The following is an 18,805-nucleotide window of genomic DNA, read 5'->3' on the forward strand; positions in this document are numbered from 1 at the left end:
GTGCCGAATGAGTCCAAAAGCCAAGTGAAGGTTTCCAACTCTAAGAATCCCAGGTTCTGAGGCCCAGTGTCCTTGCTCTTCCTCGCTCATGATCAGAGGTGGCAGACACTAGGTGCTTTTCTGCCTTTCAGAGGTTTATTTTGTTTTTACCTTTATTATTTATTTTTCTTTTTGTTCAGGAAAACTGTCCAAGTCAGTGATAGAAACGGAAGGACAGTTGTAAACTGGGTAGTCTTTAAGCCACAGGGCTTCTTGTGGATATGGGAAATATTTCATGATGTAGGGAAGGAGGCATAGGCAAGCAAGCAGGCAGGCAAACAGCTTCCAGGATGTAGCAGACCAAGCTTGAAAGGGATGATACCTACTTTCTATTATTATTTCCTACACATTTTTGTTCTCTGGTCTTTTAGAAAGAAAGGCCTGAAGTCTCTTAGACCTGTTCATCTAAATAATTTATGACCTTGTCCTGTCACTGTCAGAAAATGATACAGTTCCCTTAGGTTGTTAGCATTGATAGCCCTACCAACCTGCCACCATTTGGACTACATGAATCCTGGACCTGTGTGTGAGCCAATTACATTTCTTCAGCCTTATACTATTGTGATTTGTGCTAAAGATGCTAGAGTCCTTCCCATTACCCAGGCCAGTGTAACTGATCTTATTTTAACTAGTTGAACCTCACACAGAATGCATTCATCATGTACCCTGTCACAGATTTGGACCCAAAGCTCATGCCCAGGCCATGAACTCACCATGCTTATTGCATTGTTCATTAGCAAAAACAGGAATAGGGTAGGTGGTCCAGTACAGGAGCGATTTTGCACATCAATATTAGTGGTGTGCTCACAAGACTGAGAGAAGGCCATAAGATGCAAATCTTACAATCAGGACCATAGACTTACACAGGACTGTGACTGGCTACTTTCAACAAGTCTGTGGTGTCATATGAAAAGGCATTCTAACCCTGTGTATGCTGGTGCTTAAAATGTAAGATTTGAAATGTATTTGGCCTTGAATCAATGGCCAGCAGCAGGCGCTCCAAGTGCTCAATCCTTAATTTCTAATATTTGAGTTAGGGTTTCTCTGTATAGCCTTGGACATCCTGGCTGTGTGCCACAGACCAGGCTGGCCTCAAACTCAGAGATCTACCTGCCTCTGCCTCCTGATTGTTGGTATTAAAGGTATATGCCACCACTGCCCAACAGCCTAATGTATCTTTATAACGAGAAAGCAAGAAAGAAGGCTCCTTGGAGAAAGGGCTGTATTTAGAACCAGGACATGAAGTCGACTAAATAAAAATGAAACACCATGAGAGTACATGAAGTACATAATTCTGAAAATAAATCTACTGTCATAGGACTTCCCAAGATACACAGGACCCCAGTACAGAGCTCCTGTACCAAAGATGGACAAATTTGGGCAAAGAAATAGAACACTATTTCAGATTATTATCCAAAATATGGAATAAGCATCCACAAGTCCATGTGATATAAAAAAGTATTTCTAAAAATATAAGGGGAAGAGAAAAGACCAATATCTTATGCAATATCTTATGCAAAAGTCTAATTAATTTATATAGAGGAAACATGAATCCTAACTCTTTATAGATATCCATTCATTTGTGTGTGCACACACATTTGTCTTGGTGTGTGCACATTTGTCATGGTGGTGTGTGTGTGTGTGTGTGTTTGGGTGATAGGACAACTTGCTAGTGTCGTTTTTCTCTTTCTACCTTTGGGGTCTGGGGATCAAAAAGTAATGGGGCTTGTTATCTACTTCATTATCTTGCTGGCCCATAAGTCCCCACTCTCTAAGTATGGATTTCATAGAAACTTTCCCCCAAAGATACAATACGTAAAACTGAGTAAGGGAGAGTTAAAATGAAAGAGTCTGGCATATCCCATCTCAACCTGGTGAGCAAGAGCTCTGCCATCAAAAATAAGTCATATTGGTATTATGTTTCCTTCCTAGATATGATAAAAGTAGAGTTTTATCTTTGTGGTCTCTTTTTCATAGTCTATAGCTAATCATGAGAAAAACACCAAACATACTAGTAGGAGCATCCTACAAAACACTTGACCTGCATCCTCAAAACCATCAGGGGCATCTGAAACAAGGGAAGTAAGAGAACTGATTTCTCTTGTCACCGCCAAGAGCAGCATAAGTGACATGGCAGCCAAATAGGGGAGCATCCTGGATGGAATCATTGGACAGGAAAAGCCATAATAGAAATTTAAGCAAGACTAAATCAATGATAGCACAGACCGTGTGGTTTAGGAACTACCAATAGTAGGGGAAACTAGGTACAGAGTCACTCTCTGGACCATTTCCTCACTTTCTTATTAATGCAAAATTATTCTTAAAGTAAAACCTATAACTCAAAGATAATATTTATGTGTGATTTTTTTTCAGTGTTAAGAAACCTCCAAATAATGACCTAGACCTCTTTTGGATTCCGATAGGTTCTTATTATCACTCAAAGCACAGTCAAGACAGTGTTTATTTATTGTTTGATATATATATATATATATTCATTCATTTGGTTCTTTGAGGCAGGATTTCATTATGTCATCTAGGCTGGCCTCATGATCCTCTTGCCTCAGCTCCCAGAGTGACTAAAGCCATCAACCATCTTACCCAGTTTTTCTGTTTATTCTCCTAACTCCTAAATTGAAAGCAACATAGCTTTTGTATGCCACCATCTAGATAAACAGCCATGAGAACTCCAGAGAGATGGCCAAGGCCAAATGTAACTATAGGAACAGATGACCCAAGCCTCTTCATCAATCCACATGCTTAGCATTTCTCTGTGGAAACTCTCCATGGAAACAAAACTCTCAGTAAACCTGCCATCAACCCATATAGAACACACAGAACCTAGGGCTTTGTTACTCAAGTTGTAGGATCCCTCAATATCTTTCCAGCATGTCTGGTTTATTTAGTAACTCTAGTGGAACTGTAGGTCATCAGAGTTGTAACTCTGGATGTGTAGACAAGCCATAGACTGAACCACTAACCATGAGCTTCCCTCGATAAACCTCATAGTCTACATGGGGAAAGCCTCTAGCTTAATTTTTATGATTAAACTGAGCTATATCGGGCTATTTTCATACAAATATACTATATTCTTTGAACATATTTCCCCCCTATTCTAGTCTCATCTTTTTACTCCTAAGTTCTATGTTTAGGGAAAATCCAGAAAGGGACATGGTTTACAAAGACCACTTAGCAAGTTTATGTGGCTATGCTCCATAATATCTACACTGAGTCAGCTATTTAGCCACAGTGGTTACTTTAGTAAACTGACAATTACTACAACATCAATATGCATAATGATTTAAAAATTTCCCATTAATTTCTAGCTGTTTGTCAGCATCAGTGGCTTCTAAAGCTTATTCAAGTTGAGTGTCTCTTTAGCTTTTCCCACATCGACCAGCCTCTATATCAACTATTTATAGAGTCTTTGAACCAACACTTACATTAATTGTATAAAGAACATTTAAATAATTCTTGGAGAAAAGTGGTAAGACTGAGCCCTACTGTGACTAACATGACTTTTCCAGAAACCTATCTGGTCACATGTGTCAACAATCATAAGCACAGTCATGCCCTTTGACCTAGTTGTCTACTTCTAGGAATCCATGCTTTAGGTATAGTTGAACATGTAGGAAAGCAAAATCTTTGAATGAATATACAACTGTTAGCATTGCATCAAATAACAAAACTTTAAACTTTTAATCTACATGTCTTGTCATGACTGAGTTGGTAGAAAGGGTATTAGGTAGACAATGGTTAAGTAAGTCACAAAATCCTTAGTCTGAAAGGTTGAGATTGAAAAATATACATGGGGTTAGTGTGATGGTCCATGCCTTTAAGCCCACCACTCTTTGAGAGGCAGAGGCATGTGGATCTCTGTTGAGTCCAGCCAACCTAATCTACACAGTGAAGTCCAGGCTAGCCATAATGCTATGGCGAGACTTGTATCAAAAGAAACAAACAAATACAAATGGTAAAAGAATGAAGCTGAATATACACCAACACACCTATTATAGGTCAATATAATACATTTACAACTATATTTAGAAATATTTATAGTAAGTAGACTAGATATAAATGAGAGTATACATCTAATAAAACATGTATAGTGGCTGTTTTAGCTTAGTAGGATTATGGATAAACGATTGTTTCCCCTCTATTCGTTGACTTTGAAAATGTCTAATGTCTATCACCTATCTCTCCAGCTCATACCCAAGACATGGAAAACCCCAAGTGAAGCAGACAGTGAGTTGCTCAAATTCCCAGTTTTGAATAGTTGATGTCAACTTGCAGTCACTCACATCTGTGAGGCTCACAATGAAAGTGAGAGTGGCCTGTGCACTGGGGAGAAGGCCCTTGACTCTGAAGATACTGGCTTCCCTGGCAACCTTTTCTCTGGGCATTGACTGCAAAAAGAGAAAATCAATCTGCAGATTTCTGCTCTGTCTCCCTCCACCTCCATGGTGTGGGTATCGTGTTCCTTAGTGCTCCAGGGCATTTGCAAATGTCAAAGGGTTTCCTGGCCCCTGTGCTATCTTGGCAGCTAAATCCCCAAGACCCTCTTGGGTCAACAGGTGGTTTATTTTGATTCCTGATAGCATGCTTGGCTACCAACTGTTGAAGAAAAAATAGAGATAAACTATTTCACTGTGTTATCACCAGAGAATCACAGAGCTGTTAAGAACTTTGGGGACTATGCCATTATCAGAGTCACTGGTTTTCAAAGAAGGGCATGGGCATAGACATCAGTATCCAGACAATGTGAACCAAGATCATGGTTCTCATAAGACTGTCCTCTCTTAAATGACAGACACAATTCCTCCCTTTTTTTCTTCATTCAATTCACACATTGAATTCACACATATACTTCCAAATTCAAGCTCACACATTCTATTAACCCTTTGTGAGGTAGACACTGCACTGAATGAATAAACTGTGGGCTTCTGACCACAGATGCTCACCATCAACTGAAGAAGTAAAGATCCAGAAAGGTGCTGAGACATGTTTTAGGTGACTGTACTAAGATTTGCCCCAAACATTCTGATTCAGTGCCCCGTAAATGTTCTCTGACACTACTCTCATATCAGGGTGAGGTGCTGGCTCCCTCAAGAAAACATCAGCCCTTTGAGTTGTTGCCCTAGTATCTATTAAGACTGAGTATAATCCAGTCACCTCTATGCACCCTGTGGGAAATTCTAACTCTCCATGTAGAGAGAGCACTAAAGATGCTCGCTCACACCTGAGCTTTCTCCACCATCATCACCATCCATTATCTCAGGGAGAGTAGAGCCCCATCTTAGCTCACCCTTGCACTTTCAACCTTCTTGAAAAGTCTATTACTCTGAGCTACATGTTCAGAATCTATTTGATTCTACCATAAACAAAAACCACCTAGCTTCATGCTGTTCTATTGCACACAACCACAGGTAACATCCACATCCAGGACTCTAGGATCCAGCATTGTTTATAGCTGAACCTGGGCACCAGGATATCTATCCATCCAAGGTCAACTTCACCTCAGCTCTGTGGGCATTCCAGAACTTTGGGTCATAAACTGTAGGTATTATCTCAAGGTGCCAGCCCTGTAGCACGATGAGTTTCCACAGCATTTCAGTCAAGACCCAGCCTGCCTCAGGTTGGACCCATGATCCAGGAGCTGTGACTCTTTGTTTTCTGTGGTTAGGCAAAAGCAAATAGTATATTGTAGTATTCAACTTCCTGTTCCTATAACAAACACCAATGCAATAACACTGAGAGAGGAAACATTTATCCTGGCCAGGTTTTAGAAGTCTCAGGCTGGTTGGTTGAGCCTGTTGCTTGGGCCCTATGGCAAGGCAGCTTAACATGATGGAAGAAAATGGTGCATTCATTGCAAGACTGAAAAAGATGAAAGACAGAGGTCTCACCCTGACAAACTGAAGTCCTCCTAGGAGAGCTACCTCTTAGTTCTTCATCTCCTAATGGGATGGAGTCCAGCCTTTAACACATGGGACCATTGGGTGACCTTCACTATCCAGACTGCACAGATACCATGGCACATACATAATGCCCAGATGAGATTTTACATTTAATAAAAAGTCCAGCAGCTGTCAGTGTTTAAACATCAAATTGTTAAGTTTAACCTTACCATTAATAAGTACTAACACTAAAATTTCAGCAAAATACTTAACAGAAAACAGACATAAAAAGACTAATAATGATGTCTTAGTAAAGTTCATAATTTAGAAAGGCATGTTGAGAATCGAGAATCGAGGAAATGATCTTAACCTAAAAAAAAAAAAAAGAAGAAGCCCTTCGGCTCTCTCTCTTCTTTCCAATCTCACATACAGAAATTTCTGCACCAGACCCCCAGGAATTCCCCAGAGAACCAAACACTGCCCAGAAGCCTTGATCTCTGTCTTAAGGTATAAAATCAGGGCTGGGGTGCCTCATTCTTGTTTTCTGAGCATATGTCTGACAAAGGATGCTTCACTAAGTTGAAGAAGGAAGAACTGAAAGAGAATTCAGTGTGACGCCTGAGGACCCAGGTTACAGTTCAAAGCTACACAGTTGACTGGGTTCTCTGGATCTGAGTTTCCTGTTCTCTAAAGCAGTCACCTCTATGAAGGGGGACCCTAACAGGCACCTCATGAGGACTGAGGGTGACAGAGGGAAAGATGATGTTAGTTCAGAGTGGTTTGTGGATGACGAACTAGGTGATAACTGTCCCAGACACAGGAAGGCATCACCTCATTTGATAACACACTCTGGTATGCACATTATTTCTAGAAAAACTGCATTTCAAGTACCCTGTCTTGACTTTGTAACCACCCTTAAATATGACGATTTCACTTCCTCAAATGCTTTAAGCCTTTAAACACTGGAAGACATACATTTCTGCTAATGATAAACACTGATCCAAAGAAAAATTTAAAAGATCATCAGAAAGTCTTTTTGTTCTTGAAATGCAGAATTGGAAGTGAACCATTTTCCTGTAGTGGGAACTGAAATCCAGTGTTAGATCCTTGTTTCTAGTACCTCCTTCCCCTTTCTCCCTCCCCCTTTTACTTTAGCTCCTCCCTACACCTCTTCTATACCCAAATAGGAAAATAGCCATTGTTTTCAGCTAATTCCACTCTTAGAAAAATATACAGTGAATTTCCAACTGACCAAGCCTGTGTTCTAAGATCCACAAAGAAGCAGCTTATCTCATTTTCAAGCAATAGAAGTGATGAGTGAGTTATCAAAATGATGAGGTAGGATGACTATCTCCCCTGAAATCCTAAATGATTCAAAGAACCCTGGTCTAACTCCATCCCATAAGAGAATCTCTAAATCTACCCATTTCATCTCTGCAGCAAATACAGAGCTATCCCCGGGACATTGACATCACAGTAAATAAAAGAGAATCTTCATGGAGGTTAAGGAAAATATCAGCATTGGCATTGAAGGGAGAGAGTCAACCCACCAACTGAAGAAGGCAATGATAAAGCAAATAAAATGATGGATGTTTGATGTCTGCTATAGTGTAAAGTCAAAAGAATAACTACTCAAAAACCCATAATGCATCTGGAGAGATGGCTCAACACTGAAGAGCACTGATTATTCCACCAGAGGATGTGGGTTCAATTCTAGAACCCACATGGCAGCTCACAGATGTCTGTAACTCCAATTCCAGGGGACTGATCACCCTCACACAGACATACATGCAGGCAAAACACCTATGTGTATTACATTAAAGAAAACATACAAACAAAAATCTATCTTGTGAGGCTGGGAAGACAGGCAAATATAAGTAAAGTAACTGATGCTTAACTGTGAAGACCTGAGTTTGGATCCCCAGCAGCCTTGTGAAAATCCTGGCACGGCGGTGTGAATTTATAACCTAGTGCACATGGGAGAATAGAGAGGAAGGCAGGCAGTGCCAGGCCCATCCTCAGATACTGATGGCCAGTCTGGCCAATTGTTGAGCACTGGGTTCAATGAGAGATCCTGTTTCACAACATAAGATGGAGAATATTCTAAAAAAGATACCTTATTGTTGACTTCTGGTTTCCATACCATGTGTATGCACACATATTCCCATGCAGATGCACACATACACACTATTAAAAAGCCCATCTTGGGGATCAGAGGTGGCTCACTGGATGAAATACTTGGTGGCACAAACATAAAGACTGGAATTCAGACAGTCAACACCCAGTCACTATGGAGTTCATCTGTAACCCCAGTGCTGGTGAATGAGTGAAGACAGGCAGATCCCTAGAGCCCAGTGACCAACAAGTCTAGATGAGTTGGTGAACTTTGTGTTCAGGGAGAGACCCTGCTTCAAAAGCTATGATAGGGAACAGTCAACAGAAGGTCAAGGAAGATACTCAATGATCAGTCTCTGTCTTCCACACGCACACATAGCCATATGTACATGTGCATATACTCACATGAACACACATTCATATACCATACCCATACAAAATGAAAACAAATTAATAAAACAATAATTTAAAAAGCCTTTCTTTTTCCTTTCTCCCTCCTTCCCTCTATTTCTTTTCATTAAAGATTAACTCCAATCTTTCCGGGCAGTGTGTTGCACACCTTTAGTCCTAGCACTTGGGAGGCAGAGGCAGAGGCAGGTAGATCTCTGTGAGTTTGAGGCCAGCCTAGTATTCAAATTGAGTTTCAAGACAGTTTCCAAAGCTACAGAGAAACCCTGTCTTGAAAAACAAAACAAAGAAAGATTGACCCCCAAACTCAACATGTAGCCTAGATGGGCCTTGAAGACCTAACTTTCTTCCTCTATCTCTCAAGTTCTGAGATTAAAGGTGTGTGCCATCATGTCAGGTGCTTCCCCCATGTGAATAGTCTACAATGAGTACCTATATGGAACAGAAAATTCAGGGAATCCCACAAGAATGGATGTACAGCACCTCTAAAGGGGGAAGGTGGCAGGCTACAGCATAGCTTGAGAACTCCTACAATTTGGAGCCTGACTACCTGCCTGTACTTGCCAGTTTGGTCAGCACCAAGCCTATGATTAATAGAGCACTTATTTTTGGATTCCTAGAGGTAAAGGTGCAAGAATATTGGTGTATATGGCCTAAAAACTGAAAATGGGTGTACCAGGACAAAAATTAGGATCCTGGACAATGTCCATATTGGGCAAGGATAGCCATTGCCCACTACTGTTCCAGTTTTTCCCTTTCCAGTCATCCCATTCCCAACACCTTTTATCCAACCATCCCAAATGAATCTATGCCTAGGGGAAGCAAAGCCACGGAACTACCATAACAAGGTATGTCCTTCTCAACACTGGAAACTGAGAAACTGAGCTGTCCAAGAAGAGAACAAAGTACTCTTTAAGATCTGTGGAGTTCTTTAAGATCTGTGGAGTTTAGAACACATATATGTGGACAAACTGGTTGTAACTATATTTCCTCAGTTGATCACCCACTTGGTCATACTTTTTCAGCATGGGATTCACCACATAGGCATAGCTTCAGGACTTACTAAATGAGCAGTCACAAGAGTAAAAAACACAAAAGTTAAATATGAGCTGTGCACCAAGTAAACACTGAATTCTAACCTAGAGTTCACAAGTTCAAAACCCACAGGCTTATCCCTGAAGGAACTCAGGCTCTCTATGAGGAGATAAGCATCCACAAATGGAGTGTCCTGTCAAAATTGTGACAACTGGGATACAGGGAAAGCCAAATTTACCCAGATATACAGGGGTATCTGTTAAGTAAACTTTAATACTAGATTTAAAAGAGGAGGCTGCGTTAGCCAGGCCAAAAGTGAGAGAGAACATGTTCAAGCCAAGGAAACAGGAATGGAACATTACAGAGAATAAATTCATGGTATGTTCAAACAGCTCAATGGCATGGTAGAAAAGTGAGCTAGGGAGAGAGACAGAAGGTAGATTATACAGGTCTTCACAGACCATGGTTGGACATGTTATTTCAAATGCATAAAGATATCGTGTAAGGTTTTTTAACAAGATGGTAACAAGATGGACTTTTGTTTTAAGAAAATTAATTCCCTTACTGTGACTATGATAAATGCCATGACCCAAAGCAACTTGGGAAGTTCTTTATTTGACTTATAGCTTATATCAGCAGGGGAAGACAAGACAGGAACTCAAGGCAGGAACCAGAGCAGAGACCATGGAGGGGTGCTGCTTACTGGCTTGTTCCTCCTTCTCAGCCTGCTTTCTTATACAAGCGAGGACAACCCATTCGGCAGTGTCACCAACCACAGTGGGTTTAGCTCTCACACATCAATCATTAATCAAGAAAATTACCCACAGACTTGCCTGTAGGCCCATTTTATGAACTTTTTTTTAAGAAGTTGATGCTTCATCTTCCCAAATGATCCTAGCTTGTGATAAGTTGACAAACAAAACTAACCAGCTTATCATTACAACTGTTTTATAGAAGAAAGGGTCCTGAAGAGAATTTTTAACAAGGATCCCTGTTGGGAAATGAACTAACACAGACTAAGGAATTAGCCTTGTCTATGGTGAAACACAAAAAGACTTGAGATGCACACTTTCAAGTGAGAATTGAGTGAGAATTGAGAGGAATTAACAACAGATAAGACTAAGCTGGGGTATCGGAAGAAAGAAGGAGAGCTAGCAATAACAAATCTCAAAGTTGTTGACTGGGCAGCTGGATGATGACTCAGAAACAGGGTAAAAATAATCTATTAGGAAAAAAATTATTCAAAACTCAGTTTTGAACATGATATATTTAAGATATCTCCAAGGTAGAAGTTTTAAGGAAGGCAATTAAATATTCAAGTCCTGAACTAAAGAATGACTCCAGTTTGGAGACACAAATTTGGAATTCATCAACTTTTGATAGTTTTTGATAGCAAGAGAAAGAATTGATTTTTGTACCAGATAAGTTTAAAAGAAAATCAACAAAAACGAACTAAGCCAAAAGTAGGGGTCCACTTTTGCAATACCAGCCTTCAGAAGGCTGGAAAGAGATGTCATGAGTTTAATACTGCCCTGGAGTATAGTGAATTTTAGGCCAGTGTGAAACAATTTACCCATCCAGTACATGTTTTGAATGATAGGCAACTGATGAAGAGAAACTTGTATTACATTTTTTGGGTATATCTTCGTTTCTCTTTCCATATTTCATGTAAACATATTTACTGTGAGTATACTATGCTTCAGTTAGAGTACAGATGTTTGTGAAGTTGTTCAATCTTTAAAATATAATTAAAATATAGTTCTTTTATGGCACAATAACAACTATCATGACACAATAACTTTAAAGGTACAGCATTGGCTCAGATAACTTGGCAGTAACCAACAGCTTTCTAATTGGACTTAAGACACTCGATATGAGAGAAACCGTGGTTGGTAATAGAAACCTAACCAACTACTCTGGGCTGGTGAAGTCATGGTGATTGGAAGAGAACTTGCAACCACTGTTTTACTAAACCACTATAATCACTAACATTCCAAGTATCAGTTCTTAGGCCTACAGAGAAGTATGGTCCTCACCCATCAGATGGAGAACATTACAGAAAACCACAACCAATGAAAATCCAAGATTTTGGAGCACTGTCCCAATGGATACATTTCCAAAACAACTCCCACAGCTAAGGGTCAGGGAAAATTTCAGGAGAAAGAAAAATTGTAAGGGTGGGGAGTTTGTTATGAGATTGTGACTCTTAAGAATATCAGAAGTTACACCCATAATGTCTCAACAACATGACTGCCTATACATGAGCTAAACAAGAACAACAATAGACACACCACAGTGGATCAAGGAAAGCCCAGAAGCCTTGCAAAGAACTACAGACAGCTAAGGAATGCAGGAGAAAAAGTCTTCCCCAGCATTGAGAACATTAATTATTTGGTTATCTAATATCAAATGGTTAGTCATGAAAACAACATTATACAGACTGAACAAGCTGTATTTAGAAATATACATGTATGTATATATGTATATTCATGTATGTATATACAACAATTAATAAAAAGGGATACATGATTTTAAAGAGAACAAGGAGGGGTATATGGGAGGTTTGGAGATAAGAAAGGGAAGGATAAAATTATGCAATTCTATTAAAATCTCAAAAAATAAAATACTTTTTAAAATGTATAGTTATGCTATAAAGATTGATATTAGCTTCTATGCAACATGGGTAGGCATATCCATGTGTATATCATTGCATATCTTCTATCAACAACTATTTAGTGTTCACTGACCATGTATAATCAAAGGGTTAGCCCCTGTCCCTTGGTACTCCAAGGTCAATGCAGGAGGGAGGTATCAACACACAGAAGCAGTGACCACAGCTGTCAGAGACACACAATATATTTTAGTTCAGTAAGCTGAATATAAGTATATGCTGCTTTAGACTAAAAGATTGAAGGGAGCTTTTTGGAGATGAGAGATTTGAGTGTAACATTGAAACAAAGTAAAATGACAAACAGATCTCTGAAATAACAGACACAAAACCAGTAAGCAGCCTTGAAATAATTAGTCCGTTTTTATCATAGTACCCAATATGGGCTGTTATAAAAAAACATTTTGTATTTATGATTTATTTAGTCACTGTAACAGTCTTATAAAATTGGTGGTGGTGGTGGTATTGTTCCTGTCCCTCTTTTATAGACCAGAAACAGATGTGCAGAAAGGTCGAGCTCCAGTTAGCAGAGCTGGGACTTGAACTTCAAAAATCTGCACCCTGCACTTCATTCTTACTCTAGACCCTTATGAGTGAATTGCAGAATTTCAAAATACAGGTCAAGGGGAGGGAGTGTGGGGAGACAGCATACTCTTTTCATCTCTATGGTTTTCCTGTGTGGTGAGTGTTCTTGTCTCTCAAAGGGAGATTCCTTTCTGGAACCTGGTGGCTCTCACTGAGCCATCCTAGTATTCATTTTCAGGTTCTGCTCAGATTTTTGTCCCTAAGAACCATGGGACATCACCTGTGAGTTCATTAGGTAGCTTTTCTGACAATGGAAAATCCCAATTAATATATTTGCCAGAATCTTCCGATCCTTCTTACATTTGGCCGCCCTTTCCTGTGTGGTGAAAGTCAATATTTAAATATGAAACCTGGTTTCAGTTTTTTTTTTAAATTAATTCCATTATTAGAATTAGTTGAAACTGGGCTTTGTGTCCGTGTGGAAATGGCTACAAACAAGGCAGCCAGTAATATCCCAGGCTTAGTCTATTACTGAAGTAATGACAAAACCCTGTACTGTACTGGTGATCACATCAGATAGAGTTCAGTAAGTACATATCATAGGACACAGTTTAAGACCCTCCAGGGAGATGATACAAGCAGTGTCCGGGGAACAGGATTGGATCCAGTGGCAAGCAAGTCACATGCTAAAAGAAAGATAATCAAAGCAATGAGCAAAAATTCACAGCCAGCTGCCAGCCTCTGGCAGCAAGGAAGGGCTGGGCTCCCAAGCACCATCGGATTTGTTTGTGCATGTCTAGTTAGGGCTCCTGGTTCAGAGGATTTTGTGTTTTGTTCTTTTGTCTTCCAGATTCTATCACAGCTGTTAGGAAAGTTGTGATCTCAGCCCAGAAAGGTAAAATTTAAGAAGGACAGTAAGAAAGAAAGATAGCTAAAGTTTTGGGTGCAAGAAGACAGTTGGCAAGAATCTAAACAATTTACATATTATTTATCAAGGCTATAAATCTTTCTGATGAAAGACCCCATTCCTAATTGTTGCTTCCCCTACATGCTAGACAGCATTATTTCTTTTTGTGGCTCATGTTTTGGTTGGCTCCTTTGTAGAAGGGGAAAGAAATGACTACCGTGCAAGTAATGCATTGAGGACTTAGGGTAGCAAAGAACAGCAGTATCTTGTAAGCATAAATGCAGAGAGTAGATTTTCTTATGTTACCATTATCAAGGCCTTCTGTTTGAAAGGGGCTGGGCTAAAAAGAGTCATTGAATGGAACCTTCTAGATCTCCTAAGGATGGTGGCTGAGGAGAAGGGAGACCACAGAGTGTGCCTTGCCCATGTGTAAGAGCACATAGGACCATAGAGAAGGAGATAAGATACCGAGAACACGTGGGCTGGGGACCTGCTCTGCTATGCCTTCATAAATCAGTGGCTCATTTTATTCCAACCAGAGACTCATGAAGCATGTACCTACATTTTATAAATTAGGAGTCCATGGAATTACCTTCCTGGTTAGAGGGACAATAAGCAGGCGAGAGGGAAACCGCAAGGGAGGTGGCGCTTAACCCAGATTCCCAAGTCCATACTCCTGACTTTAAGCCAACCATCTCACCAAGATTTTCCCTTTCTTTCTTTCCTTCCTTCCTTTCTGCCTTCCTTCCCATTTTTCCTCCTCCTCCTCCTCCTCTTCCTTCTCTTCTTCTGCAGTTCTGGGGATTGAAGGTTGGGATGTATTTGTGCATATTAGGGAAACACCCTACCACTGAACTACATCCCTAGGCCACAGCAAAGTTTCTGTTTCCTTGCAAAGACCTCTTTCTTGAACTTTCCATGGAACCTTCTGAAAATGGTGATGGCCCAGGAAAGAATGTTTGTTTTAATTATTTGAGTCTGCTTATGGATCACGGTGTAACTTTCCTCTATGTGGCTCAACTGTGAAATCTGAAATGGTTCAATGTAGCCAGTGACCCAGTCTTCCTTATCTCTAACACTCTCTAATGGGTGAGTCACGTGGAAGAAAAGCCATTGTCCTTCTTTGCCTCCAAGTACAAGTGTTACTTAACTACAGAAATGATAACTTAAAACTGCCTGTGTATGTTTCTTGAGGTCATCTGAGGCCACTGCAAGGTAATCTGCCTCCCGTTTCCTATTACCTGCTCTATGAGGTGTTCTACAAATTTTATTGTACATTGATTTTTAATATAGGATCCCTCAGCATTGCATACCCATTTACAGGTTAGGTGTGTGTGTGTGTGTGTGTGTGTGTGTGTGTGTGTGTGTGTGTGTATGGAGCATCTCTGTTCATCCATCTGGACATTCATCACCCATCTGAGTGAACTTACATATTTACCCAAACTGTACTGTTGCCATGCATATTCTGTATGCACACACAGACCCATGAATATACTTAGTAACCATTGCTAAATCCTATTAAGTGACAGGCTATCATCCCAAAGATCTTATTTTCATTTCACTGATTTGAAAAAGGATATCTTTGAAAAAGGCCAGAGGGCATCACTCCGAGCTCTATATTTTTTATTTGTAAAATATATGCCAACACCTGATTTTTAAGAACAAAAACCAAAAAAAAGTCATCATGTCTTTTATTGCAGGTTTGGGTGCACCACGCCCTCTTTCCCAGCTTCAGAATGTATCTAACAACCCAGTCTATTACCTGCTTTGGCTCCTACTTTAAATGGATGTGCTTTTTCTACGTTTCCACATTCAGGCTGCTTGACACAGCACCATCAGAGCTTAATTGTTGGCATTAAGGTATCTGAAGGGTCAGCTTCATGGAAAGGATGCAGGCTATAGAGATGAAGATATGTTTTCCCCCTGAGACTAAAACTAATAGCTGTGTAACCGTGGGTAAGTCAAACAACCTTTCTGAGCTTGAGTCTATTGATCTCTAAAGAAGGAGTCTATTGATCTCCAACGCCAACATGTATGTAAAGATGAAAGGAGAAGTAATTCCCGGTGTGCAGGGAAGAAAGAGAACATTATTAGGACACTGGCCACATCCTTGGAAAGGTGTGTCTTCTATCCACTCTGCCCCATGCTCCTTACATTACTTTTCTGTCCAAAAGGCAGATGAGGGATCCCCTGACAAGCCACAGGTCTGGATCTCCCCTCCCATTTCCCTCACCACTGAGGTCACTGAGGTAAATGAAATGAGTGTGAGTAACTATGTATCTACACATTCACACTTCCACCAATCACTGCAGTGGCCCAACTAGAGAGCAGAGTACCTTCATTATTCACCTCATTTCAACTTCACAACAGTCCTTCAAGAGCTGCAAGCCATTGCCACTTTGGTAGATGTGCAAGCTGAATGTCAGAGAGGTTAGTGGTTAGATCACAGTCATAGTTCTAAATTCAGGTCTCTGACTCTGAGTCCCACTGTGAGGTTTCTATTATACCAACAACAATGGGGTTTCGTCACTTAAAAATGAAAGGCAATGATACTCCAGAAGAAATGATATTAAAAAGGAAAATGTTGATGGTGGAAGTCAGTGAGTCCAGTCCTACCTAGTGCCATCATCCCCTCTCTGGGGCTTTGTTCTGGGTCCCTCTCTCCTAAGCAACTCTGTCCAGAATCTCTCTTACTCTGATCCTGTCTGTGACATGGCACCTAACTCAAATCCAAATGCTATTGCGATGAATCATAATTTAAATATGATATACTGGATATCTGATATATAACCCATGCCATTTGATGTCCCCCTAAAGGGGTCTAGGCCCACAGGTTGAGAACCACTGACCTAATTCAACCAGGTGATCATCCAAAAGATGAGGACCTAGCCCTGAAAGATCTTGCTCAAAATCTCATAACAACTGTGCCCCATCCAAGACTGCAGACCAGGCTTCCACTGGGACTTTTCTGATCAAATTAACAGCCAGTAAAATTACTTGGGTTTATTATTCTATAGGAAACATGCCTAATAGTTCCACATATTCCCTTCTAAGTTGACACCACAACCCTTATCACTAAATCTCTGATGCCTTAGACAAGAAAGTGTCATGTACAGTGTGGCGATCTGAATAAGAATGGTCCCATAGGCTCATATGTTTGAATATTTGGATCCCAGTTGGTTGACTGTTAGGGAAGGACTAGGAGGCATAGCTTTGCTGGAGAAGGTTGTCACTGGGGATGGGCCTTGAAAGTTTTAAAAGCCTTTGCCAGGCCCAGTTGCTCTGTCATCCTTCAGATCAGCAGGACATAAGCTCTCAGCTACTGTTCCAGGACAACTCCTACCTGCCTGCTGCCATGCTCCTCATGGTAATGACCCCAGCCTAAGTCTCTAAAACTGAGAGCAAGCCCCCAGTGAAATGCTTTCCTTTATAAGTGGCCTTCATCCTGGTGACTATTCACAACAATAGGATAGTGACTAGGACTCAGGGTCACATGGTCGACATGATGGTTCCCCAGGCCTGTCTGGCTTCATGACCTCCTTCTGCCACAGCGGATGCCTCTCTCCACAACTGCACTCCAGAGCATCAGCACACCCACAATATAAGCAAGCACTTTAGCCCAGCAGTGCCCCAGTAGGTTAGGACCCTTGACATCAGTGTGTTAGTGCAAGTTTAACTCTGAGTCCATGGTGTGGACTTTGGAAGCAAACTGCTTGTGTTTGAATCACGATTTTGACACTCATTAGCTAGTGGCTTTGGCCCAACCAACTTGCCTAAATCCCGGTTTCCTCATCCGTAAATGAGAACAACGATATACTTCCCTCCAGGGAGTAGGATTAAGTAATGTTATACCTATAAATCACTTAGCATGGCCTCTGACATGAACAGAAGTATATGTGTGGTAAATGTTAAATATAGTAGGGAAATGGAGGACTTTATTTTTAAACCCTGGAGCTATTTTGTAATATAGTGTCTTAATGCTTTAAAACTCATTCCTGTATCAGACAGAATTCAAGCGGGAAAGCAGAGCGACAATAAATGATACAGAATTAAGAATTTATCTTGGGAGTTAGATCTTCCATAAGTGATACAAGGTCACAGACACACAGCAGCAAGTCTTGGAACATCCTTTGGAATACCAGTGAAAAAGAAAAAACAAATACATGTATGCATTATATGTGGTACATAAATACATATATGCATATATTTTATATGTGCATAGTATATCTGCATATGTAAAACCCTGAAAATAAACTCACTAAAATGCTCATAGTAGAATTCTTTGAATGATGAGATAATAGGAAATGTAATTTTTAGTTCTATATATTTGTTTTCTAATTTTATACATTGAATGGTTATTTATAAAATAAATTATTTATTAATATCTATTGTTCTTTAACTTCTTAGTTTTTCTAGGATTTCTTGTCTTGAAAATTTCAACGTGGGAGTGGAGAGATGGCTCAGCATCTTAGAGTGAGCACTTCTCTTGCAGGGAAGCTTAGTTCAGTTCCCAGCACCCACACTGTGAAAGCTCACAGCCACCTGTGACTCCAGCTTCAGGAGATCAGATGGCCTTTGTTAGACCCCACAGACACTTGTAGTCACATGTGTACATTTCTACACACAGATGAATATATGCATACAATTTAAAATAAAATTAATTTTAACAAAAGAAATTCAAGTTATGTATTGTACAAATATGTACAAATTGTACAAATATGTACAACTTATATGTACAAATACAAAGTTATAGCTGAGGAGGAGAAAGCAGGTGAAACAGAGAGCATCAATCCAGTGCCAGAATGTGTAGTCCAGTTCTCAACAGATAGCTGGGAACTATTGACTGCAAAGCTGAGCCATCTGTCCAAGACCACAGGGTCCTGGAAATCACCTGGGACTTCACACTCCTAGCTAAGTGTATCCAACTATACATCAGCCTTTCTAAGGTTCCACTCATGGTTAGTTTTATGATGCAGATAATGATCAAGAGAGGAAAAGATGGGAGAAATGGTCCTTTATCACAGTGTTAATTGATAAGAAGTGGAAATTTCCCCCACAGGCAGGCAGGCACATTAATTGAACTGTTTCCACAGGTACCCTGGAATGACCACAGCAGCATGCTGAACTCCAACAGTCTCTCAGGTGATGATCTGTGCCAGAAGTGTGATTATTCATACGTCAGCTCTTGTCACTGTCACTACCAAAAGAACGTGC

General features: G+C 40.3%; 2 protein-coding genes across 3 annotated transcripts in view; one reads left to right on the forward strand and one right to left on the reverse strand.

Moving 5' to 3' along the window:
- Positions 1-8,760, forward strand: part of St6gal1 (ST6 beta-galactoside alpha-2,6-sialyltransferase 1) — a 766,154-nt gene extending 757,394 nt beyond the window's left edge. Inside the window, exon 9 of the transcript XR_007834948.1 lies at positions 8,750-8,760. The gene's annotated coding sequence lies outside the window, so the exon portion shown is untranslated. The remainder of the gene's footprint in view (positions 1-8,749) is intronic.
- The window catches only part of Bcl6 (BCL6 transcription repressor), a 193,772-nt gene that overhangs the window by 27,923 nt on the left and 147,044 nt on the right, over positions 1-18,805 (reverse strand). The window lies entirely within an intron of this gene.

The sequence above is a fragment of the Phodopus roborovskii genome, unplaced genomic scaffold (assembly GCF_943737965.1).
Source record: "Phodopus roborovskii unplaced genomic scaffold, PHOROB, whole genome shotgun sequence".
Lineage (NCBI taxonomy): Eukaryota > Metazoa > Chordata > Mammalia > Rodentia > Cricetidae > Phodopus > Phodopus roborovskii.